This window comes from Vicugna pacos, chromosome 11, assembly GCF_048564905.1.
Source record: "Vicugna pacos chromosome 11, VicPac4, whole genome shotgun sequence".
In the NCBI taxonomy this organism is placed as follows: Eukaryota; Metazoa; Chordata; class Mammalia; order Artiodactyla; family Camelidae; genus Vicugna; species Vicugna pacos.
Genome location: NC_132997.1, coordinates 44,648,787 through 44,673,631, shown reverse-complemented (window position 1 = coordinate 44,673,631; position 24,845 = coordinate 44,648,787). Strand labels below are relative to the sequence as shown.

The window sequence follows — 24,845 nt, the reverse complement described above, 5'->3', positions numbered from 1 at the left end:
CTCGTATTTAAGACTCAGTAGTGGACAGTCCAGCTGTGCCTGAGGGCTGGCTCTCAGGTGGCCAGTGGAGGAGCGGGACTTAAACCATTGAGGACTAAGCAGGGACAGATGGTCTCATGACGGATGGGAGGAAGAAGGGTACGTCTGTGGAGTACATGCCGACTGTGTTATCTTCAGTGAATATGGGAAGAGGCCTCATGCCATGTGAGCAGGGGAGGGTTGGTAGTGAGGAGCACCTGAGTGGAGTGGAAGCGGGGGTGGCACAGGAGTCTTTGAAGTGTAGAAATCACCCACATGGCATGTCCAGCCATGGAGGTGGGCCACCCTGGGTTTGCATCCTGCTCCCTGCTTTCGAGCTGTGTGACTTCAGGTAAATGGCACAACCTCTCTGAGCCTTAGCAGTGGCATCAGGAAACAGATGATGATAACCGTACCTCCCTCCCAGAGGTACTGAGGATTAGATCAACGACGTGGAGGGAGCTGTGCCCTGCGTGGCGTGAGAACTCGGGATCCACTTGCCACATCCTGGTAACAGGCAAAACAGGTGGGTGGAGAGTACCCTCTCCCCAAAAATTAGCTGTGAGAGGAAAAATAGGCTGGGTTGAGGAAGAGAATACTGTGCGCTGGAGAGGACAGAGGAAGCGGGAGCACAGTGCCCTTTTGGAGTGCAAGGGGTATGTAAGTCTCAGTAGTAAGTATCTGCAGTAGTTTTGTTTTCATTGCTGCTGTTACTCTGATGTGAATGTCAGCGTGCAGAGGGCCTTTGGGGATCACCTGGCCCAACCCTCTTTTTTTATCTGAGGGGAGATCAGCACAGAAAGAGGGAGCAATCTTCCCAGCATCCCTCCTTGCGCCAGGGGGAGGGCCAACCTGATACGGTGCTTACCACTAATACTCTTCCCATTGCTACTGGCAGGACCGTTACTCCCATGACAGCTACTGTGACTGCTCCTGCTGTTACTCATGCTAGCCTATCGCTTCCAATACTACATTTATTTTACTACTACTATGAATCAATTAAGGAGTGAACTTTTATGAAGTTCTGACCATGTTCCAGACGCTGGGCAAAATACTGCACAGACTTCCTCTCCTTTCATCTTTATAAAAATATTGAGAAGCTGAGACTCAGAAAGGTTAATTACTTGCTCAAGGCCACACAATTAGCAAGTGGCTGGGCTAGAATTAGACCCAGGCAGTCCTGCTCCTGCACACTTGGGTACCAGGTCAGACTACCTCCCAGAAGAAAGAAGGAGGCTTGACATCCCGGTGACTGGATGAGTGGAGCCCTGGATGCGTCCCAGGGGCCGGGCTGCCTTGTGAACCAGCCCAGGGGGCAGCTGCCTTTGTGGAGGGATCTAATCATATCTCTCCTGCCTTGTTTCACAAGACCTGAAATTCCACTCTTCACCTAATTTTCTTTGGATTAAGTTATGTGTCCCTCTGTCATTAGCCTTGTTCATTCATTCTGTCTCTTGATAATAGCATGGTAAGGGTGGTGAGGCCAGGTCCCAGACCCAGGCAGTCCTGTCTTCCAGTCCTGGCTCCTTGCAAGCTGGGTGACCCTGTTCCTGTCCCTTCACTTCCCAACAGTGGGATCTCATCTCTGTAGCTCCCAGATCAGGGCCTCACAGAGTGGCCTTCCTATCCTTCCCCTATGACTCTGGGGGACCCTTGTCATAGTCCCAGGTGCATTACTCCTTGCAGATGAGGCCCCCACCCCCAGTGATGGCAGGAAACCAACAGACTACGTCTGGAAGAATCCAAGAATTTAGAGGTTATTCCTCCTTTCATTCAGCATACATTTACTGAGCACCACAGCATCCTGTGCTAGACGCCTGCATAGTGTGAGTGAGGAGGATGTGGTCCTTACCCTCCAGAAGCTCAGGGCTTGATGGAGAGGACCGACTTGGAATAAATGTCTTCCGACGATGATGTAATCTTGTGACCGGCTCTGCAAAGGTTGAGTGGAGGAGGGCCATGGGCCTGGGAGCTGAGAGAAAGCTTTCTCAAGGAAACGACCCTTGCAGGAAGGCTCCAAGGAGAAAATCTGCCCAAAGAGGACAGGGAAAGGCATTCTGGGCAGAGGAAACAGCATGTGCAAAGGCCCCAAATGCAGAGGAAATGTGAGTTCAAATTTTCTCTCTACTTCTTCTTACTTGGTATCCCTGGGCAAGATGCTTCTCTCTGAGCCTCAGTTTCCTCACCTGTAGAATGGGAACAGTTGCCACCTGCCTCCCAGGGTTCCAAGCAACTGAGAGGTTAAGGGATATAAGGGTGCTGGTGCTGGCACTGCTTCCCTTGGATGCCTAGGGAATCTGGAGGCTGCCTCTTGGCTCCTGGCTTCCAACCACCCCCGACACTTGAAGCTTCTGTTGGTACTGGTTGTTTCTCAGCACAATTAGGTAATTAGGCCAAATTCAATTACATACCACAATGCCAGTTCTGTCTGGGGCCCAAGGGGGGGAGTGGGCTCCCTTTGCTGAGGGGAGCAGCAGGAGTGCTGCTCCCAGAGCTGTGACTTCCTACCACACATCCCAAAATGCTGCCTGCATCCCAGATGAGGAAACTGAGTCAGAGAAGAGGCAAAGCTGCTTGGCCCCCAACCACAGCATCCTCAGGGCTGAGATCCCCAGGGCTGATTTTTTTCCCTCCTTGACATCCCCTATCTAAGCTGCTGGCCCATGTCTTGTCCCACCTTTCAAATTCATCATGGGGGGCCTGGCTCCAGTCCCTATGGACAAATCCTCAGTTGGTGGGAGAGCAGGATTTAGCTTCCCTGCCACCCTTGGATTTGTGGTAGTTTCTCCTCCCAGCTGCAGACTGGTACCCAGCCACTATTCAACACTTTGGTGTGTAAATTTGGGGGGAAAGCATACACCCAGTAAAGTTGGGTGAACCAGGGTTTATAAAAGCCTTTAAGCCATTTTCTGGAGGCATCCAGACAGGAGCAACCCAGGTGGAGGCTAGCATAAAGACTCTCTTGGAGACCAAAGCATGAGACTTCCAGGGCCTTGAATACCAGTCTAAAGAGTTTGAACTTGAACTTGATCCTGACAGCACTGGGGAGCCAGAGGAGGTTTTAGACAAGGAAGTGACATGGTCAGATTTGCTTTTTAGAAAACCTCAGGTAGAGGAGGGACCTACACCAGAGGCAGAAAAAACAGTTTGGAGGCTGTCCCCCAAGACAAGAGACCGCTGGGGTGGAACTGAGCCGGGTGTAGAAAGAAAGGAATAGACGGTGACTCCTGTTGCCCACGTCCTGCCCCAGGTCACCTGCAGTCCGAGCCTCAGACGCTCGGTTGGTGACTTGGAGCTGTTTTATGCTTGCTTCTCGAGTTATCAGTTCTGACGATGACGTGTAGCGCTTTTCAGGATGGGGAAAGTCTCAACTTTGAATTCATTCAATTCTAAAATGAAAGTGGTTTTATGGGGTGTTTATTTCTAATCACAAACATAGCACATACTCCTTGCAGAACAGTTAAGGCACACAGAACATGACAAAGAAATTAAAGAATAACTGAGCTCTCACTCCCATGGGATAATAACTTGGTGAATAACCATTATTCAACAAACATTTGTTGAACACCTACCGTATGCCAAGTGTAGCGTTGCCAGGGATACAGTATTGATCAAAACAGATAAAAATCTCTGCCCTCATGGAGCTCACAGTCTACGAAAAATGATGTGCGTATAGATAGGCTGCAAATAAATATCCAAAAATGAGACCATAGTGGGCCTGCTGCTTTGCAACTGGCTTCTTTGTCTTAACAGGATTATGTACAGACACCCCCTCAGTATCCATAGGGGGTTGGTTCCAGGACCCCCCCACAGATACCAAAATCCACAAATGCTCAAGTCTCTTGTATATAAAATGGTATAGTAACACACATCCTCCCGTATACTTGAAATCATCTCTAGATAACTTATAAAACCTAATACAATGTAAATGTTAGGTAAATAGTTGTAAAGACAATGTAAATGCTGTGTTAATAGTTGCCAGCATGTGACAAACTCAAGTTTTGCTTTTTGGAACTTTCTGAAAAAAAAATTTTTTTTAATATTTTTTAATCTGCAAATGCAGGTGTAGGGTCCACAGATACAGAAGGCCAACTGTATAGTATAGGAATCTTGCTTGGTCTGCTCTGGCCTTTACAGGAAATCAGTGGGGGTCAGCTCAATAGTGACACTTCTTGGGGTCTTCCCAGCCAAACTTGGGGAGACAGGTGCCCCCAGCAGCAAAGAGAGGTTCCTGCATCTACACTAGATGTCTTCAGTGGGTGGGGAAGCTGTGGCCCAGAGAGGGACAGTGACCTGCCCTTGGTCACACAGTAAGCTCCCAAGTCCTTCTCACAGGCAGCATCTCCCTCAGCTGGGGCCTTGGCCTCTGGGCTGAGGAGTGTGCTGTTCCCACCTGCTGAGCTTAGCTCTGCAGGTCCTGATTTCAACACCAGGCCTCCCACTCCTTGCCCTGCCCTGGCGGCCACGTTGGATTTTCTCCAGACAGACATTCCTACGTGGCCTGTCTGTTCACGTCCTGAGCCCCCGGGGTTGGGGGGCACCTGGGACCATGCTGGGGGAGTGAAGGAAGTCACCAGATCCCCTGGGCTGCCATGGGCTGGGAGCAAGGGGCTGGAAGGGAGCAGGCACCTGGAAGACTGTCAGGAGAGGAGGGCGGGGAGTGCACCAGGTGACGAAGGGTTGCTGGCAAGCTTTGATGGGCTCAGGAAGCTTGTAAAATTACTGCACTGCTGCCCAGGCTGCACTGAGGTGCTTGGGCATGCTTCTCAACCACCCTTCCTCTCCTCCTCCCTATCACAGCACCCCAAAACAGAAAGGGCCTCAGGAACCGTAAGCCTACCAGCATGGGATCCTTTCCACAGCTCCCCATCCTCAGCTTACACACCTCGGGTGACAAAGGTGCCTGCTACCACCCTGGGCAGCCCTGACTGTCAGGAGCTGCTTCCTTCTTTTGAGTCCAAACCCATCTTCTTTTCATGCCACCACCCATCTTCCTGATGCATGTGACCCCCACTGTAGATGAGGAAGGGACTGAAAGTTCCAGAGTCTAGCCCCCAACCTCCCTGTGAAGAGGGGGAAGAACAGAGTAGGGCAGACACTCCCCATCTGAATCCTAGCTCATAGAAAGAAGCAGTTGATGGGCAAGAGCCATTTAGAATAGTAAATGTGTCTAGCACTTTACAGTTTGGAGAGCTGACCCTTGACATTGCAGTTGGTGAAAACACTGGGAGGGATGGCTTGGGGCTCTGGAACAATCCAGATGTCCTGGATCTAGTCCTGACTCTGTCACTAATTTGCTATGTGACTGGAGGAAGCCCTGGTCCCTCTCTGAGCCTCAGTCTGTTTCCTCAGCTGAAAATTGACTAGGCTGTCTTTACTTCGATGCTCAAGGAGTTGATGTTTCCAGATAGGCAAGTAGAGTCCCTGTAGGAAAAAAGGGCTGATGTCATAGGCTGTGCAGGTTGTGGGGTACACTGGGGTCAGGTGGTAGTTGGGGCAGCCTGCATTCAGCGTTGCTGGTGCCCCCAGCCATGAGTCAGAGAGTGTGTACGGCCTGAAATCCTTCCCTCATCTGAGCTCCATTTCTTCCTCTGCAGAGCGGAGGACGGCCTCCTCCTGGTGCCTGTGAGAGCCTTTGTCTGGGGAGCATCAGGAGTGAAATTTGGCTGCCCCAGCCCAGACAGGGAGGTGTGCTGCCCAGCCAGGCAGGCAGAAAGACTGACAGTTTCAGCAGGAAGGAAAATTGCTTTTACAACTGCAGGGAGCTTATGTCAGTCGAACTGGGGGCTGTCCGGAAGCCCCCTGTCAAAGCTGTGTCCGGGGAACAGGAAAAAAAACCCAGGACTGCTGAGGCACGGACATTCGAGCTGCCTTGGGCCTCCCTTCCCTTCAAAGGCGACTCCAGAAATCAATGGGAAGAGATTCATTAGGGGCCTGGGTGGCGAGCTCCCCACCACCTCTGGCAGCCCCTTTGTTAGCTGGCCCAAGCTTCCTGTCTGAACAGGCTGCCTCCACTGAGAAATAACCCACGTTCTCCCAGACTGCAGCTTGGGGACCTCGGCTTCGGGCAGGCAGGCAGCGGGAACAGGACACCACAGTCCCAACTATTCACTCGTTTGTTCCTTGATTCACTTATTCCATCATGTAGCTGGCCCATGCTTCATTCATACAGCAAATACCACGCATCTGCCTGGCATATTTTAGATCCTCTCAATATAAGGTGTTCAAAACAGACAAAAGTCACTATTGACATAAGCTTGACTTCTAGCAAGGGAGACCATGTTAGCAAGAGAAGGAATTGAAATGCGTCAGTCATAAAGGCTAAGGAAAACCTGAGTCAGGAAAAGAGCGGTAGGAAGCGTCAGGAGGGGCTGCAGCTTTGGGCAGTGCAGGTGAGGAAGGCTTCCCAGGGGAGGTGTCACCTGAGTGGAAGCCTGCAGGAGGTGGGAAGTGAGTCCAGCCACCTAGAGAAGAGCGTGGGGGCATTTGCAGCCTGAAGGCAGCGAGGCTGGAGCAGAGTAAAGCAGAGGGAGACTGGAAGGCAGTGAGGTCAAGGGAGGTGACAGGGCCCGAGTTACGTGGGGTCTTGTGGGTTGTAATAAAGATGTGGGTTTTTACACGGATTGAGCTGGAGCCACGGGGGGAGGGGGTTTAAGCAGAGGAATGATGAGCTGTGACTTAGGTTTTAGCAGGGTCACCGTGCGTATTAGTTTGCTAGAAAAGCCATAACAAAGTGCCACAGACAGGGTGACCTGGACAGCACGATTGTGTTTGTCTCGTGGTTCTAGAGGCCAGAAGTCCAAGATTGAGTTGTCCTGGTGGCAGGGACGTGCTTGCTCTGAAGGCACCAGTCAGGGACCTATTCCAAGCACCTCTCCTAGCTTCCAGCAGTTCCCCGGCTCACGACAGCAGAAGTGCAGTCTTCACACTGCACTCTCCCTGTTTGCATGTCTCTGTATCTAAATTTCTACTTTGTATAAGGACACCACTCATCTAAGATTAGGGCCCACCCTAATGACCTCATTTTAACTTGATCATCTGCAACCCTGTGTACAAAAAAGTTCACAGGTACTGGAGGTTAGCACCTCAGCACCTTTGGGGGCAGGGACGGTGGCGGTGGGGACACAGACCCACAACACCACGGCCGCTCAGCCTCTTGAGAATGATGGCTTGTGATCTCCTTTGGTCCTCCTTAGCACCTGGGATTAGCTGACCTCACTCCTATTATACTAAGGAGGAGGTGGGGACCCAAGGAAGCCTACGTGACTTGTCCAGGGCCACCAGCTCGTCAGTACTAGTTCCTGAGCCTCAGCCTCCAAATCCAGACACATCGCCTCTCTCCACAGCTCCTCAGCCGGTGAGGGCATGGCCAGTTCCTTCCTGTCTCCTCTCCAACCCCTCGGGCCCTGTCCGCATAGCTGAGAGGCCTGCGGGGGCATCCCAGTGGCAAGGGCAGACTGCCTGGGGTGTGGCTGCCTTCCCAGCTGAGTGAGTGGAAGGGCAGGCAGTTCTTAAAGACAGAAGCCACCTGAGATACCATTTCATGCTTGGTTCCTGGGTTCCACCCCCCCCCCATCCTCTCTCCTTCAGCCTGGCAGGAGGCTTTCCTGGATCCCCACTAACCTCTCAAGCAATTGTAGGGTTTCTCGGAGGTGCCGCTGGAGGAGTAGGGCAGGGGTTGGTTTTGTTTTCTTAATGAAATGATCATAAGATTTGGGTCAGTGCCAAATGCAGACTTCTGGGAATGTAGCCTGAGTGTGAGATGAGGGCCCTGCTGGGGGATAAATCCAGGAAGGGAGTAGGGTGCAGTGACAGGATGTTCTGAGCCAGGGAGGTCTTATTCTCCACTATGAACCCCATCCCCGCTCAGGTGGAGGCCCTGGCCAACCCAGAATGTCAGGTAGATGCCTAAATCACACAGAGGCTAAACAGGAAAAAGAAACAAAAAGAAACAAAACATTTCCATACATGTAATATGATGTGCTGGAAAGAACATGAAACAAGAGTTGGGGGACATGACTCTCATCACATCTCACTTTGTGACTTTGATGCTCAGTCTCCTCTGGATCCTGAAGTCCCATCTTGGGAATACAGTATGATGGTTACCAGTGCAGACTTTAGGGCCAGATGGCTGGGTAGTTTAAATCCTTCTGCAAGGTGTCTAAAACTCTCTGTGCCTCGTTGTTATCCTCTGTAGAGTGGAAATAATAATCACACCTTATCAGAGAGGGCTGTCAGCGAGGATGGTTTGTTGATACTTGGAAAGTGCCTAGAACTGTACCTGGCAGCCAGCAGGCACTCAGTACCATGAGGTCTGTATTACTATGGATAGAGGAGACACCTGGATCCAGCTTGGGGCTTCCAGCTCTGTGTCCCCAGTGGCAGTGTGCCCTCCTGCTGTCCCTGTACATGTGTGTCGGGGTGGGGCTGGAGGGTCCTGAGGCCTGGCAGAGACACCAGCATTGGCTGCGAGCTGAACCTCAGCTGTGCTTTCTTTCTTCAAGACTGTACATGTAGAATTAAGGAGGCTGACCTGGGTGAAGGAGGAAGGGAAAGGGGCAAGGGAACAGTGTTATCAAAAGACACTGCAGTTTGTGTCCTGACCCCTCAGAGGTGGGCAGAAGCCCCAGAGAAAGGTCCTTGAAGGCAGAGTCCCTGAATCAACTCGCGCCCAGTGCAGCTGCTTGAGTGCTTCCTGGGGTAGCCCAGCCGGCAGTGAGACAGATGCTCCACGGCCAGTTAGTTACCCCGATGTGACTGCGTGCCTTTATTGAACCTACTCTGTGCCCCGCACGCCCTTTCATGTGTCCTGACTGAGAAGGACCAGTTGTGTGGAGACAGATGACCAAGCAGGTCCCAAGGCCTGAGCTCATGCCTGCCACACTCCTGTGGGCACCACCTGGGGCCTCCCGGTCTACTTCCTTCTCCCTCCAAGTGCTGGAGCCCAAAAGGGTGACATCTCTGAGTCACTAGGGTCCTTGTCGAGACCTGCTGAATCAGCAAGCCCAGCTTGAGAAAGATTTGGCTCTGTGGCTCTTGGGTGCATTGTTCTGCCTCCATCTCAACTGAAGGGAGCTAGGGTTTTGTATGCACCCCCCCCCAAAGCCTTACATAGGAGATGACCCAGTCCTGAGCCTGGAAACCACTTTCCACCCCTGGGGGACCTACATCCTTTGCTCTTTTCTCCTTACTGGCCTGGGCTGGGGCAGAATCCAGAAGACCCATCCCTCTGGATGTGAGCTGGGGTGTCCTGGAGGAGGCTCCTCTTGCACCCGACTCCACCCTAGCGGTCCCTTCCCCCCCATGGCCCGGTTGGTCCTGCAGACATGGGTTCCACCCGACAGGCCCCCCAGCTGGGTGAAGCATCCTCCCTCCCGCGCCCTCCAGTGCATGGCACGGCTGCCTTCCCGGCTGCAGTGCTGTGATTTATTGGCAGCTCCTCCCCGCCAGGGCCCACGGCAGGAGGAGTTCAAACACCCGCAAGAAAAGCCACCAGCTATTGATCCCCGAATCAGGCTTCCCGAGCGCTCGCGGGCATTCATCTAGGAGCCACGGCGCCAGGGCCGCAGCTCTCCCTTTCTTCTTCCTTTCTTCTGCCTCCCAAGTCATCCCCCTGGGCTGTGCCCCCCCTCGCCGAGGTCACTCAGAGAGCTCGCTGAGTGACTGCGTGCAGAGGTGGAGAGCGCCTTTGTCTGCAGCCTCTTTCCTGTAGATCCTTATCAAGGCAGGCGCCCAGGGGGTGGAGCGGGCCACTTTGGGCCCCAGGCCTTTGAGCAAATCTTTGGAAGTTGGAGAAGTGGAGTTGGAACGTGGAGTAAATGGGAGAAGCCCTTCTGAAGCAGGAACTGGTTGGAGTAGCTGTATTTCTCTAGACTCCCAGTGTGTAACCCAGTGGGCTGGGGAGGGGTTTGAATAGGACTGAGCTGGCCTTGAAATTAGCATGTGAAAACCCTAGCTTTGGCCGGGAGGCCTTCTGTGCTGGCTGGTGAATGGATTCTTGAAAACAATTTGTTTTCCTAATTACATAAATCTGCTTGTGGAGAGGACCCCCTCCCACTTTTTTAAAATTCACCTGGGAAAGTCAGTTGGTCCCAGGCCTGTGAAGCTTTGAATAAGCATGTCAAAGCTATTCCCTCACCCTACCCCTGGGCTCCTTCCAGAGTAGTTCCCTGGGAGGTGGGGGAGGGGGAGTGGTGGGGCTGTCATTCATCTCCCAGGCAGTGCCACCAGGTCGGTGTCCCTCTGTTGTAAAACTCTGCTCAATTCCAGTCCAAATTCTAGTTCAACCTACAGGAGTGGTATTTCTGAATTCAGTGACTGGGGCCACATGGTACCAACACATACAGGATATTTCAAGAATGAACCTGGATGTTCCAAACGTTTGGCTCTTTGGTGGCTTAGAAGACACTAATGATCAGATGACTATTGTGAACTATCATTGCACAGAACTTCTGGGAGGGGAGGATCCAGGACACCTGTGTTCTGGTTATTTGAGGTCTTTGGCTGCTTGAATTCTGTATAATTGAGGTCTGCGCCTTAACATTGTGTTAAAACCAGATTAATGTTAGAAACCACATCTTAGGGACATCCATCTCAGTGTTTTCTTCTGAAAAGGAGGCCAAATTGTCATGTCTCCTCTGTTTCTGAGTGTCACTCAGCACTGGGCTTTGGAGTTTGTGGTCCACGGGATCTGCAGCGGGGACAGGGCCAAGGAAAGAGAGAAAGATGGGAGGTCTTCACTAGCCTCTTCCGTCCTGGGATCTCAAACCCCTGTGGGGCTGCTTGGGAGGGCAGGGCCCCAGTGCATGTCTCAGTGAATAAATCACTATCCCTAAAGAAGCCATCATAACCCAAGATGAGGAAAGGCTCCTCAGAGGAGGTGAGACTGAGCAGAGTCTGGAATTTGGGCAGAGCAGAAAAGCCCTTCCCCAGCTGTCCCAGGGTTGGCCCTGCAGGAAGGCAATGCCAATTAATCTCTCTTGCAGGGAGCGAGTTCTTGTCCAAAAGGCAGCAAGTTATGAAGTATGAATTAATCCATTTAACCAGCTCCTCAGAGGGAAAGCCCATGACAACTGCATTTCCAAATGCCATCCCTGAAAGTGATATTTCAAGTGGCAGTGGGTGGGATTAGAGCCTGCTAACGATTTATGTCAAACAAGGAGCAAGAACATAATTTCTAGATAAGTGATTTGTCTCAGCCAATTCCGGGGCTGGCAGTAGGACAGACAGGAAGGTTTAGGGACCAGTCAGAGCTCAGACTGAAAAGGGTGGGGGGGGGCCAGGGGGTGGTAATCAGAAATGAAGGCGGGTAAAGCAACATCAAAGGCTAATAGACCTGGTCAATTCCCCATTATGGCAAGGAGAGCAGTGCATGGCAGTCTCATATAGAAGAGATTTTAAAGACAATTCTGGCTACCTTTCTTTAGGGTGAATGATGGGGCCCCACTTACCTTCCTAATTGTTTGGGCAGTTAGGTCACCGCTCAAGAAATTTTCACTGCAGGTATGTGGGGTCTGGGGGAGGTGGCTATAAACTAAAGCGTCTCCCAAGAGGGTCGTGGTGATGGAGTCTCCCAAGAGGTTCGTGGTGATGGAAATGCTTACGAAAGAGGGAGGAGCGAAGAACCTTTTGGGGTGGTAGGGAGGCGGGTGGGCTTCCAGGGGTGTCTGCTTAGCTCAGCGCCAGGAGACCTTGCGACAGACAGGCTGGAAGGAAGAGGCCGCGGCCACCACAGGATGCAGTGTCAGGAAGGCAGCAGCTCCCGGGGCGGGGCAGGGCCGCGCGCAGCAGTCGCCCCCGGCTTCCCTACAGCCTCTGGTTCTAGGGCACAGGAACTCCCCCAAGTCGGGGAGCTCGAGCGTACGTTCGCCCGCTCACCCTGTCTGGGGGAATCCCAGGGGTGGCAGGGGCCTCTGTGCCAGGAAAGATGCCAGGCCGCCCGCCTTCTCTGCCCCTCTAACCCGTTCCGAAAATCCTTTAAAACGAGGTCACAATCCGGATGCCCCAGTCCCGCCCCGCCCCCTTCCCTCCCCCGGGCCGAGGCTGCCTCCAGGCCAGCTCCCTTCTCCGCCCCCACCCCGCCTTGGACCCTCATTAGCATGACCACTTGGGAGGAATCTCTGGGGGGCGGGAGACACCCGAAGTCATCCACCGCCAGCGCCTTCCCGGCGGCCCCCTCGGGCGGCAGCGTTCCGGGAGACCCACTCGCACAAGTGTTGCTTCCAATTAATTGCCTGGGCGGGGGAGGAAAGGGGACCTGGTCGCCGCCCCCGCCCGGAGGCTATAGCGCCGCTCGTCGGGTCGTGAGTTCGCTCGGCGGTGGCGTGCACCAGCACCACCCCTGCGTGCAAGTTTGAAATGTGAGCTGCCTCCGATTCATACTCGCTCGCGTTCCCTCGCAGCAAAGTGGCTGGGCCCACGATCTGCGCGCGCGAGTGAGTGCTGGCGGCGGGCTGGGAGGCGGGGGTGCGGACGGCGAGGATCGCGGGGCGGGGAGGGCGCGCGCGAGCCAAGGCTCCCTGGAGACGACGAGGCAGGTCTGCTAGCCTTTCATCTTCCTCCCGCGCTCCTCCTCCTCCCTCCCCTCCCCCCGCCGCGGCGCGCCCGGCCTCCCTCGAGCCCCCAGCCCCACGCGGGCGCACGCAGAGCGGGTGGTCGTGCCATCGGGGTCCCGGCACGCGGCGCAGGGTGCGGGCCGTGGGAAGTTTCGCTGGCGCGCCCCGTGCGCCCCCGCCCCCCGCGCGCCCCCGGCCCATCCCCGTCCCGGGAGGGCTGTCGCTTGCGCCCGGGCGCGCGGCTGGCTGCCTTCTCGGCGGCGGCGGCGGCGGCGGCCCCATTAGCGGAGCCTCAGCCTGTGATTGGCTTCGCCCGGGAAGCTGGAGACGGGCGATGAATAATTGATGTGTGCGGTGCGGTAGCCGGACGGCGGCGGCGGTGGTGGGCAGCAGCGAGCGGGAGCGCGGGAGCCAGAGCGCCCTCGGAGCGGGCAGCACGGAGCGAGCGGGCGCCGGAGCCGCCCGGGCCCCCGCGCCGCCGCCGCCGCCGCCCCGGCGCGGAGCGGGGATGCAGGCGGCGCCCGCTGCCTGCGCGCAGCCTTTGTTCGGCGCCGGCTGAACCCTGCCGGAGTCGCTTGCCGCGGCCACCCCCGGCCGGACCCAGACCCCCGCGGGCGCCAGAGCGGGACCGCGGCCGGTGCAAGTTCCAGGTAAGTGCGGGGCCGGAGGGGTCGGCGGCAGGGCGCCCGCGGGCCGGGCCCCAGCTCCCTCCGGGAGCGAGGGTGAGTGTGCGTGCCTGTGTGTGACAGAGGAGGGCCGGTGCATTGTGGGTAGCGCCGTGTGCTGCATGGTGTCAGCCCGAGGCTTGGCCGCGAGAGTGGCACCGGCGTGCACGGGGGCCGTCCTTCTCCTCAGGGTCCTGGACCAGGGTGCTCCTCCACCCCCCCAAGAAGGTGAAGTGTTGGCTCTCCAGCAGACATTTTACAAGGCTCCGTCCTGAATCGGCTTCTGTTGCAAAAATAAGAATCAGCCAGGAAACCTTGCGCGGAGGAAGCAGCCGAGGGTCCTTAACTTCAAGCTGCTCCTTTGTCAGGATGCTGCCCTAATGCTGAAAGCTTCCAGAGACCCCATGGGCTCTGGTGATGCCACCATTGCGACGGGGCGCCCTTCGGAAAGGTGGTGCGTGCAGAACAGACTTCTGACAAGTGTTTGCTGGGAGGCTGGCTGGAGGAGGAGGAGAGATGGGTTCGCTCTTGAGGGCAGGAAGGGGCCTTTCTAGGGGTACCTGACACTAGACTGTCAGGATCTTGTTTAAGACCTTGGAGAGAGCGTTTCTCAGAGGACTGCCTGGGCTGAATGTCTGTTTTGGTAGTCAGTAGCATGTGGTTTTGGTCTAGGGGTCTTACAAGCTTTGGTGCCTGAGGCACTAGATACGTCCCAATTCTTGAGTTCACCTGGAAGCCAGCTTGGGTGGGAGTAGAAGAGGTCAGGGATGTCTCCCTGCCCTCACGCTTTGCACCAGTTAAGGGAGGTGGTGCTTCCATGGATGGGCTTCAGGAGACCATCACTCTCAGGATGGGTGCCTGGGTCCCCTGCTCTTGACCATCAGGCTGGATTGGCAGATGGGTGCTAGGCATGGCTGGTAGCTCCTCCAGCAGGATGGTCTTGTGAGGCAACTGGCAAGGAGTTGGTGCCAGAGAGCTTCTTAATGGCCCTTCCTTGAGAGTGGGCCAGAAACCCGATTAGGAAATGAGTTAGAGCAGGCAAGGTGATGCACCCTGAAACCAGGGTGTCCCCAGATGGTGTATAGGAACTCAGACCCCCTCCAGTTCCGGGGCTCTGGGCTGGAAGCTCATCTCCCATCCACTACAGAGCAGAAGGCCCTGACCCACGGCAGGGGGGTTGAGGGGGTGAGTCTGGGAGTCCACGTGGCTACTAGTAAGCCTCTTCCCCTTTTTTGTGTATTAGCTGGGCAGTGACTACCCCCCAACTAGGATTCAAGTCCCCTCCTGAGCTATTTTTACCCTGAACTTCCTTAGTGAGAAACCACCAAACAGCGATGCTTCAGTGAGAATCTGGGTCTATACCGGAAGCAGCAGACTGTACAGAGTTTGAGACTTGCTTCACAGTGCTGTCTCCGCTCCTCTGCACAGCCTCCCTATCGACCAGAGCCCCTTTGCCTCCCTCCTCCACCGCTCCTCCTGGTTCTTACCACAGTGTGCTCAGGGATTTGGGAGCCCTGTTTCAGATGGGAAAACCAACTGGTGTGCTTGAGACCACCCAGTCAGGGGACAGAGGAAGCCAATCATGGCTCCGACTGGAGCATGGCCTTGACTGTGAGCTCCCTGAAGGCAGGGGCCATATGTTACTCATCACAGTGTACCCCAGTATCAGCCACCATGCCTGGCAGGTGGTAGATGCTCAGTGACTGCTGAGTGACTGCATGAACAGAAAGCTGGTTGCAAGCTGCTTTCCCTGTTGGAGTGGGGAGGTGATGGAGAGGTTGAAAGAATGCTTCTGGATGGAAGTCAGTGTTGGCTGAATACTAAACAACCAGGCCGTGCTCAGTCCCTGGGAACTCCAAGATGAGCTCCCAGTCTGATGGCAGCCAGTCAGACTGAGAGAGGTGCTCCCACAGATGTTCAACCAGAGTCCTACCTGGGAGCTTCCTGACGGCTCTTTCTGGGTCACACCCCAGAGAGTAAGGATCGTAGAACAGGAGTGTTCAGTATGATAGCTACTAACCACATGTGGGTGTTTATACATTTAAATTAATTAAAAGTTCAGTTTCTCATTTGCACCAGCCACAGTTCAGATGATCAACAGCCACATGTGGCTAATGGCTACCAGATTGGGCAGCTCAGATCAAAGAACATTTCCACTGTGGCAGAAAGTTCCATTGGACAGCTCTGGCCCAGAAGGATGGAGATTTGGGAAAGAAGTGAGGTGAGAATGTCAGATCAGAGCCCACATGTGTCACAGTGCCGGCTGAGTCCATTTGATACAGGGACCTTCCGTTTTCTTAGTGCTGCATTTCTGGCCACCTCCCAGCAAGGCGAGTACAGGTCAGCCAGGTGCTCCCACTTAGTACAGGAGAAAGCTGAGATTCAGTTTTGCCCAAGGTCACCCAGCGAGTGGCATGAGCCCCATGTCTCCAACTCCCCCGACAGTGCTCTGCCACCTGGCAGAGGTCAGCCAGGGGTAAGGGTGGGCAGAGGTCCCAGGAGCAGCCTCAGACCTCCCGGAGGACTGTCTTGGTGCCCAGTAGGCGTCAGCCTTAGTGAAGTCATCCATCGATCGGGCAGGAGAGCCAGCTCAGCCTTGAGTCCCCAGGAACAGAGAGTTCTGTGCTGGCAGAGCTGGGAGAGGCAGAGAGGCTCTCCGGGAGAGGAGGTGTTTACCTTGATCAATGCGGCTTTGATCCCAAGGGAGAGGCTGACTCCTCTCCACAGGGGAGGACCCCATCAAGGGGCCCATGGCCAGGTTCATTAGCACCACCCTGGAGGGAGGCATGCAGGCCCCAGCCCAAGGGGGAGAAGAGTTGGGGGACATTTGGCTAGCACAGGGTTCCCTTCGCTCTCCCCCTGCCTAGGCCTGCTGCCCCTCATGTCACGGGGCATTCGCGGTGCCACGCTCGCCCTTGCTTTCCCTGAAGCCTCAGCTGCAGGAGGAAACTCTCCCAGGGCCTGGCAGAGAGGCAGCAGCCTCACGAGGGAGCCTGTTCAGGGAAAAACAGCACCCCTACCCTCGAAGCACCTCCAGCCTCTCCGGGAGCTCCTGGCCAGAGGGGTGAAGGGACTTCCTGCCCAAGGTCACACGGGAGGGAGGGCCTGGAATGGAGCTAATGTCCTCTCATGGTCCACTGCAAATCCCAGTCTGCCGCTTTGAACTTGAGCTTTATAAAAGATTTAATTATGCCTTGCTTCACTTTCCTGCTCCAGCCCTGAAGTGAGGTCACTTTGTCTCTGGCCTTGTCCCCGCGTCCTGAGGTGCCCACCTCCCCCAAGCAGCAGGCCTCACTGCAGCCTCCGGCTTCCCTTGGCCCTGAGCTGACTGGAACCTGAGATCTAAATAGGGGCTGTCTCTCGGTCAGGGATCCCAGTACCTCTGAGAAGGGGTCTTCAAGGCCCATGCAGGGGAGCTTGAGGGATGAGAGGATCTTTGTGGACAATCCCAGTTCCCAGTCCCCTTGAGTGAGGCAGGGGTGGTGTTCAAGGCCCCTGCTTCCTGGGCCTTTCCCAGGGCCCCCTGGGGACGCTCACAGTGCTCGTGATTCCCAGAGCCTGCTGTGCTGTGTGCCCTTCAAAACTGACTGACAGAGCCGGGCCCAGAGCCTTAGGCTGGGCCTGCCAGGCAGTCTGCTGCCCTCCTGCCCGCCTCCTCTCAGTTGCCCCAGCCATGACACAGATGCCTGCTTGAAACCCCTGTGACCCTGCTGGGTTCTCCAACTGCCCCCACCTACCCTTGGGTCCAGGCCTCATGAGTGCTCGGCCCTGGGCAGTAGTGGGTACTTTGTGCATGTTTGGTGAATGAAGGACAGAACTTTGGCCAGGACACCCACATCCCCTGAGGCCATGGCTCCCCAGAGTCACCCCAGAGATGTGGTTCTGGGGTGTGGCCCAGCCTCTGTGATTTTTCTTTGGTCTTGTAAAGCCCCCTCAGATAATTCTGATACTGTTCATGGCAGCATGGCTCTCTGGGCCTAGCGCTCAAGTGATAGCATCTGTGATCTGGTGCCAAATTAGTGTGTGACCTTTGGCAAGTCACTTCCCCTCTGGGGGCCTCTGTTCTCATCTCTGTACTGAGAGCGCTGCTCTGTCTCATCTCTGAAAGGTAGACTCCACTCCAAGAGTTGCAGCTACTGGAGTCTTATGTTAGAGGGTGTGTGTGTGTGTGAGGTGAGGAGGCAGGAGACGGAAGAAGGCTTGGCCCTGCCTTTGGGTGCTACCGCCAGCATTAAGGCACAGCAGGGTGAGGAGAACTGAATGAACAGAGGCTTATGTCCCACACCCTAAGAGCTGTAGAAGGAAGAGGGGAAGTGGTGACTTTCGGGCTGGGGTAGCCTGAAACTCTTCCCAGGTGGCCCTTGATTTTGGAAATGGGTGGGATTTGGGTCTTGGGGGAGAAGGGGAATGAATGTCAGGGGTGCCTAGGGAGGTTGTCGCTCCAGGTGAAACAGCAGAGGTGAGCACGGGAGGCGGAGCCATTGCTGAAACAGATCCTATTCCAGGAGCACAGATCTCATCCCCAGGGCCAGAGAAAGCCAGGGAGACCCCTGGGACTCTAAGGGCTTCCGGGAGCAGGGATGCTGCTGGGTTGAGGCAGGACTCCATTCAGGGAAGTCGGGGAGCCCTGCGAGGTCAGAGCTCTGCTGTGGGAATGTCCCTGCCTCTGCTGACGCAGTGGAAAGCCTCGTCTGGTTGCAGGGTTCCTGTTCTGTGGTTGCCCATGGTGGGGGGGTGAGGGCAGCTAGCTCTTCTTCTGAGGAGCTCCGGGAACTTGGTGGAACTTGTCCAGGCCTCCCCTCTGCTCTCTCCTGGGAAAAAAAGAGAGCCTGGTTTGTGGAATTTGCCCCAGTCCCTCAGGGGTTGCAGCCACTTCCTAGGAGGGTTTCAATCAATGTAGGCGGTTCCCTGGGGCTGGAGGGGACAGGTGACAGGGGGACAGCCTATGGACTGGCAGCAGTTTGGCCTCACACCCTCTCAGTGCCTCCTCAGTCAGAGCCCGAGGCGGCTGGTGATTTATAGGCACCCTCTCCACCTCCCAAGAGTGCGATCTGGTTGGCAGATTCAGTGTGCACAGAAGATTTAACAGCATCTGGTTCAGACCCTACATGTGGGAGGGAGAGCGGTGAAAAATGGGGGGCCATGTTTCAGAGGTGAGGGAAACCTCCCCTCCACCCTGCCGCTTCCAAGATCAGCCTGAATGCCACCAGCCAGGAGGCCTTCCCTGGTCCCCTGCCCCAAGCAAACGCACAGACACAGGACCCTGTCTCCTAACCGTCCTTTTCATTCTTTTGTATATCCAGGACCCACAACCTTACATCAGCCTATTTTATGTGGTCATTTGCCCACCAGGTGTCAGCCCCACTAGGTTGTAAGTTGCTGGACAGGACAACCATGACCTGTATCAATGCTGGGTACTCAGTATATGTGGCTTAAGTGACCAGCCTGGACATAGATGGGTCACAGCAAAGGCAGTCACCTAGGAAGAAACAGAGGTCCGAGCTCTTGGCCCAGCTCTGGCTTCCCAAGTTGACCATGTGACAATGCCGAGCCCTCGTCCTTCTTGGGGACCCCACCTGTAGGAAGAATCACTAGATATACTGTGCTGTCCACTAGAAAGGCCACTAGCTGCATGTGGCTGTTTTAGTGTGTATTAGATGAAATGAAATGAAATGAAAATTTCAGTCCCTCAATCACACTAGCCACAACTGCAGGTTCTCAGTAGCCCCATGGGGCTAGTGGCTACCATATTGGACAGTCCTGGAGGGTCTCTAAGGGGCCTCATAAATCTGTCATCATGGATCTGTAGGGAGGCAGGGTCCCGGGGCCTCTGCCTGCCTCCCTGTTAGCAGCTCCCACCCACTCCTCTGTGCACAGGGCCCTGGACTTCCCCTGCTGTCCTTTCTGTGAAGCACAGGGCCCCGCAGGACTTCCCTGCTTCACCCCACCCATCCCCACCCAGCCTGGGCTCTTAAAATGAAGCCACCCAGCGCCCTTCCCAAGACAGCGTTGGGGAGTAATTATGAAACCCACATCTGTCATTTACTGGGTGACTTTGGGCAAGTCACTTAACTCCTCCAAGCCCCTGTCTCCTAATGAATAAAACAGAGCTGCCTGTACCTGCCTCTGCCTGGCGGAGTTGCAGCGGGGAGTAAATGAGAGGGGGCTGCGCAAGCACTCAGTGTCTGGCACATAGTAATGGCTCAGTAAGTGGCAGCTCTTGTTACTATCAGGTTGACTTACTACCCTCACAGCATATGACCAGCTCCCAAACCAGCTGGGCTTTCGGTTTCTCTTGAGTTCCTCAGCCCTAGCACCTGGGTTCTTTCTTGTCCCGGCCACACATTGGGCCTGTTTCCTCGTCTGTAAGGTGCTCCTCGTACTGTGTGTTGTGACCAGAGACCTGGCCGTGCAGTGCGGAGGGCCCACCTCCTGCGTGGTGTCTGCTGCTGGCGGCCGTCTGGTGGCCTAGCCCTGGAGGAAGGGCGTAGGGGCCATCACACGCATCCACTTTCATTTCCCTCTTGGGGAAGGAGCTTAAGTCTACACCTTGGACTCCTGAAGCTCTCTGGCTGACTTGCCCAAGAACCTCAGCCGTGAGTAAGCGTCAGCCGTCCTTGCTGCTCTGTCATCGGTCTCCTCGTGTTTGTGTAAGGCCCATTCCTCTGGGGACACATCCTCCTGCTTCCCTGCCTCATAATCCTCCATCACAGCCTAAGTGTATCCAAATGCTCCCCCATTTCACCCCCTCCTGCGCCTGCACAGGGGGCCTTTCCTCCAGCACCAGCCCTGAACTAGCCAACATACAGAATGCCCACCTCCCTCCCCGCCCAGCCTGAGAAACCCTGGAGCCAACAGCTGCCCACCTCCCCTGGGCCCCTGAGAGTTTTTGGCCACGGGCTCAGGGCCCCCTCACTGTTTGCTGAGAGAAGCTTGTGGCTTTAACCCTCAGGTTTGTCTGCTTTTCATTTGCCAACAGCAGTCCCCCAAAGCTCCTGGGGAGGCCCTGGAAGGAGGACAGATGCCACCGTCTTGGGGGCTCAGGGCAGTGGCACCCAAAGCAGAGGAAGCCTCCCCTCCCACTACCCTTACTGAACCCAGGGCAGCTTTACCACGGGGTCTCTAATGACTTCTGGATGTCCTCTCCCCACTCCAGTGAGGCAGCGCAGCCCACTGAGGGGAGCAGCCAGAGGTCAGCATCAGGACAAGAAAAGGGACAAGGGCCAAGCAGTCGCTCCCTGTTGTGAGCACAACCTGGCTCATCCTGTCCGGGCCACTTTGAAACAGGAATAGGTCCTCGCTGTCTCCATGCCCCTGCCCCAAGGCGCCAGTGAGCAGCAGACGGGCCTGGTGGGCAGGCTTTTGCTGGGGGAGAAGGATCATCACCACCCGGCCACCCCCCTGCCCCAGCACCGCCTCTGCCCCTTGTGAGTGGAGCCCCCACAGCCCACCCACCTGGAATGAAGCCTCCCCGCATCAGGCCTGTCAGGGGCCGATAATCCTCTCAGGGCTTTGCACGGTGTTGTACCTTCTCCAGGATACGTTTGATGACCTGGATAAGATCTCTGTCCTCAGATTACAAATGGAGATTTCCTCCCCGCTTGTGGCTTCCTCATTGCCCCCTCCTCTCCCAGGAGTGTGGGGTGCTCTCCGTGGTGCCCTGAGGGCTCTTGCCCAGATAGATCCCAGCTCTGGACAGGCCTGGCCACCCAAAGACTGGGTTCCCTGGATGCCTCCCTGGTCTTAGACACCTGTTACTTAAGCCTTGCTGGCACCCCCACCCCAGTGATCTGGAGCTTGAGACTCCCCTCTGCCACTTGAATTGCCTCTCTGTAAAGTAGGGGCACCTCTCCCCGGTAGTCCTGTTGTAACAGTGGAAATCCCTGCACACACGCCCTCCATGCGTGTCTGCTCACTCATACACACGCCTGTGCCCCCCTGGGTTCACTGTGCCCAAGTTAACAGCCCTTGGTTTGTACGGGAATATTCTATTTCTTCAAGTTCATGGCTGGAGCTCATTTGAGTTGGTATGTTCCACATCCAAATGGGCAAAAAGTACACACTAATACATTTTGAATGAGTAAATAAACAAATGAAGAGCTGGCTCTGGGTGGGGCACTGTGGGGAATGTGAAAAAAGACAGGGTCCCTGTCCTCTGGGAGCTTGAAGTCCCCAAACGAAGATGGCAGAGCTGGAAGGGCCATACGTAAAGTGGGAGTGTGCCTGTTGCAGGGGATGTGTGTTGCAGAAAAGCATAAGATGGGACATTGGAAAATGTTACGTGGGTTTTACGTCTGCTTACGTATATGGTGTACCCATGTGGTTGGATATGTGTGACCCCATGCGGGCATGCGAGAGACACAGGTTGACTGATTATTGAATGAGTGTATATGACAGTGTTCTCATAGGGTTGTGTAGATTTGCAAACACGGGGTGTTGAGAGTGTCTGTAATGTGGGAGGGGCACCTTGGCAGCCGAATGGCATGTATGTATAAGAATTAAAGTGTCCTGATCTCTTTGGGGCATGCAGGTGCCCGCATCATCCCTCCCTACCATGCTGGGCTATGTCAGAGAGATGTAGAGCCTGGGTGTTTACAGCCAGCCCCTCCACTTAGCAGTTGTGTGACCTTGGGCAAGTTACTGAAGCTCTGAGACGTCTCAGCCTCCGCAGAAACAGGAATGGTAATAGCAGTGACCTCGAGATGGCTGTGAGGACCCGCTGAGTCTGTGCGCCTGGATGCAGTTCATAAATGTTAGTTGATATCATCATCCTAGAGTAGGAGGGATGGTCCCCCAACTGGCCTGGGGGCCCTGGCCCTGTCCTGCCCCTTCTCCAGTGCAGGCGCATCCTTAAGTCACTCAAGCCAGAGAGCAGACATGCAGCTCTGAGAGGGGGCTCACCCCAAGGCTCTAGGGATGTTCTTCCTCCCAAGAGAGGGCCAAGGGCATCTGTCCCCGCAGCCCTCTGTGCTGCAGCTCTCCAGGGACTGGGGGAGGGGCCTGGGAAGGCTAGGCTCGCTGGAGCTGACCCCAGAAGGTCCTTCCGGTCCTCGGGAAGATGACTCTGGACCCTCCCAGACCTTTAGGAAAAAAGCGTTTCGTGGCTTCCTGGGAAATCAGCCCTGGCTACCCGCAGCTTCCTTTCTGCCTGTCTCAGGGATGGCAGAAGTCTGCGAATCGTCTCAGAGGTGCCTGCAGAGAGAGACTGTCAGATGTTCGATGTATCAGAGCACCACAGAGTCGGAAGACCACCGGCGTTTCACTTCTCATGAGAAGTCACTCGCCTCTAGGGGCCCCTACTTTCCCCACCGGAAAAATGGGGCTGTTGATTCCTGTCCTCCTTGGCACCAGCATTTACTGAGCCAGGGCCGCCTGGGTCTCTGAGCCCTCACCGCCCTGTCTCCCAGGCACAACACCTGAGCAGGGAGCGTCCCGCTTGGTCGGCCCTGCTCCCTCTCTAGCTGGCTCTGACCTCTTGCCCCTGAGCCTCAGTCTCTGGTAACCAGCTCTGCGAGCTCACCCGGAGCGCTCTTCCCCTTAGTGGGCTGTGTGGGGAGGGAGAACACCCCGGCCAGGTGGCCTTGCCTTACCCTCCCTACCCTGGGTCCTGACTCCCGAGTGCTAAGTAAACAGGGGTTGGAGCTTGTCTCTGAGGTTACACGTTGGAGCAGGGAGTAAAAATAGCTGATGTTTTTAGAGCATTTCAGGGTCTAGAAAGGTGCTTCCACCTGTATGGTACCATCTCTCCCCAGGGGATGGGGGTTCAGTCACTGCCAACACTGGGCAGCCAGAGGGGCTAAAGGCGGGCAGGGTTGCCAGGACAGAGTTGAGGCTCCAACTCTGGTCTTCCGCCTTCAGAGTGCGAGTCTTTGGTGCCCTCCAGTGGCCCTTGTCCCCACTTCCCTGAGGTTATGCGGGGTCCAGACCGCAAGATTTGGGGCTTGGTTAGGGGCTCCTGGCTTGAGACCGTAATCCTAAAAGGGGTCCGCCTGCCAAGTGCCCTGTATGCCCTGTGTGGATGTGCAGACCTGCACATGCACACGCACATATGCTCCCCGCCCTTGGGGGTCCTCTCCATTTAGACAACTTCATTGTAGCTTAAATTCTCATTTTCGCCAACTTTGTTTTTAATGTTGAACAACCATCACTTGTTTGTATATACTTCAGAAGCGAAGTCCCGGGGGAGAAGCAGTCTGTTTTCTTAAGCCGAATCCTGGAAGTCCAATTAGGAGCAATTGTTCCACTTCTAAGGTTTTCCAGAGGCTGCCTGGCATGCCCTGCTGAGCCCCTAATCAGGCAGCCAGGGCGCCCCAGTTCAGGGCCCAGTCTGTTTGAGGGCCAGGCCAGGGCAAGTTCGGGGCCTGAACCCAGGCCAAGGGATGGGGGATGCAAGGGTTGTGGGATGGTCCTCTCCTCCATCCAAGGGGGCTGAGCTTCCTGCCCTCCATCCCAGGGCCTTGGCCGCCTTGGAGGACAACACGCAGTGCATATCAGCAGAGTTGGGGTACCCTGGGTTTGAGGGAAGCCGCCTCATCAGGTCCGGGTGGCCTCATGCTCCCACTGAAGCTGGTGACAAGACTGCTGAGTGCTGTTCTTGCTCCAGGGTTTGAGGTCATCTGTGATAGGGCCCGGCCTGCCTGTCACCAGTTCACTGTGGATTCTCTGAGGTGATTAGAGCCAGGTCTGTGGGCCGCCACGGTCCTGCGTCAGAGGCAATGTGACACTCAGTACCGTGGGGCTCAGGGGAGGAGAGTCCAGCCGGATGGGGAAAGGCTTCCCTGGAGAGGTGAGGCAGAACCGTGAAATACGGAGGGCGGTTCAGATGGTAGAGAGGGGCAGGCAATGTGAGGAGAGGTCAGGGGCATCGGGCCTGCAGGCTTTGGAAACCAAACACCTAATATTTTTGTCCTTGGCCATGATCTTCAGTACGTTGCCTGATGGTCTCCCTGTACTTTTGCTGGGAGAGAAAGGCATGTAGTTGAAAATAAACACATGCCTGCAGCCAAGCTCAGCCTGCAGCCTAGGGGTTTGTCGGAGCTGCACGCACAGCTGGTGCCTGCTCGCTCCCTGTTGGGCCTTGGCCTCCAGCCTGGACTGGCTCAGTCTTGTGGAGCCGTGGAGGGCCCGTGGCTGCCCTGGGAGGCGCTGCCCCTCACCCACCCCAGGCCTGTTCCCTGCAGCTTCTGGGAGGTTCAGGTTTCTGCCCGCCAGGTGGGCAGCCCCCACCCCCTTTCTCTGCAGCAGCAGCTCAGCTCTCAACACTGCCCTGCTCCTGCCACCTGACCCCCCCAGGTGCCATCTGCCACCCTGTTTCCAGGCAGCAGGTAGGCGGCCTTGGGGCCCGGGCAAGGAGAAGGCAGGAAGATCCCAGACGGGGCAGGTACGGGGCTCCAGCCCCACAGGGCAGGTAGTGCTGGGCCCGCTACCTGGCACCTGCATTGTCCCCATCTCCCTAGGAATGGTTGAGAGCAGGTCTGGTAAAGTGTGGGTGTCTATAAGGGGGTCCTCCTCCCTCTCTCTTTCTCTCTCTCTCTCTCTCAGCATCTCTGGATGTATGAGCAGCAGGGTCTGTCTGGCACCTCTGTGTGTATCTGCTTATCTGATCATC

At 55.6% G+C, this 24,845-nt stretch overlaps 1 protein-coding gene across 7 annotated transcripts in view; it reads left to right on the top strand.

Annotated features, from left to right (window-relative positions):
• ZMIZ1 (zinc finger MIZ-type containing 1) overlaps nt 1-24,845 on the top strand; it is a 228,178-nt gene that overhangs the window by 151,256 nt on the left and 52,077 nt on the right. Inside the window, exon 1 of one of the 7 annotated variants that reach the window (XM_072971231.1) lies at nt 12,296-12,452. The exons of 4 other annotated variants lie outside the window; for them this stretch is intronic. The gene's annotated coding sequence lies outside the window, so the exon portion shown is untranslated. Of the gene's footprint in view, nt 1-12,295; nt 12,453-12,489; nt 12,555-12,810; nt 13,223-24,845 lie in introns of those variants that run through there. 2 more of the 7 variants (XM_072971233.1, XM_072971230.1) reach the window with 2 other exon arrangements.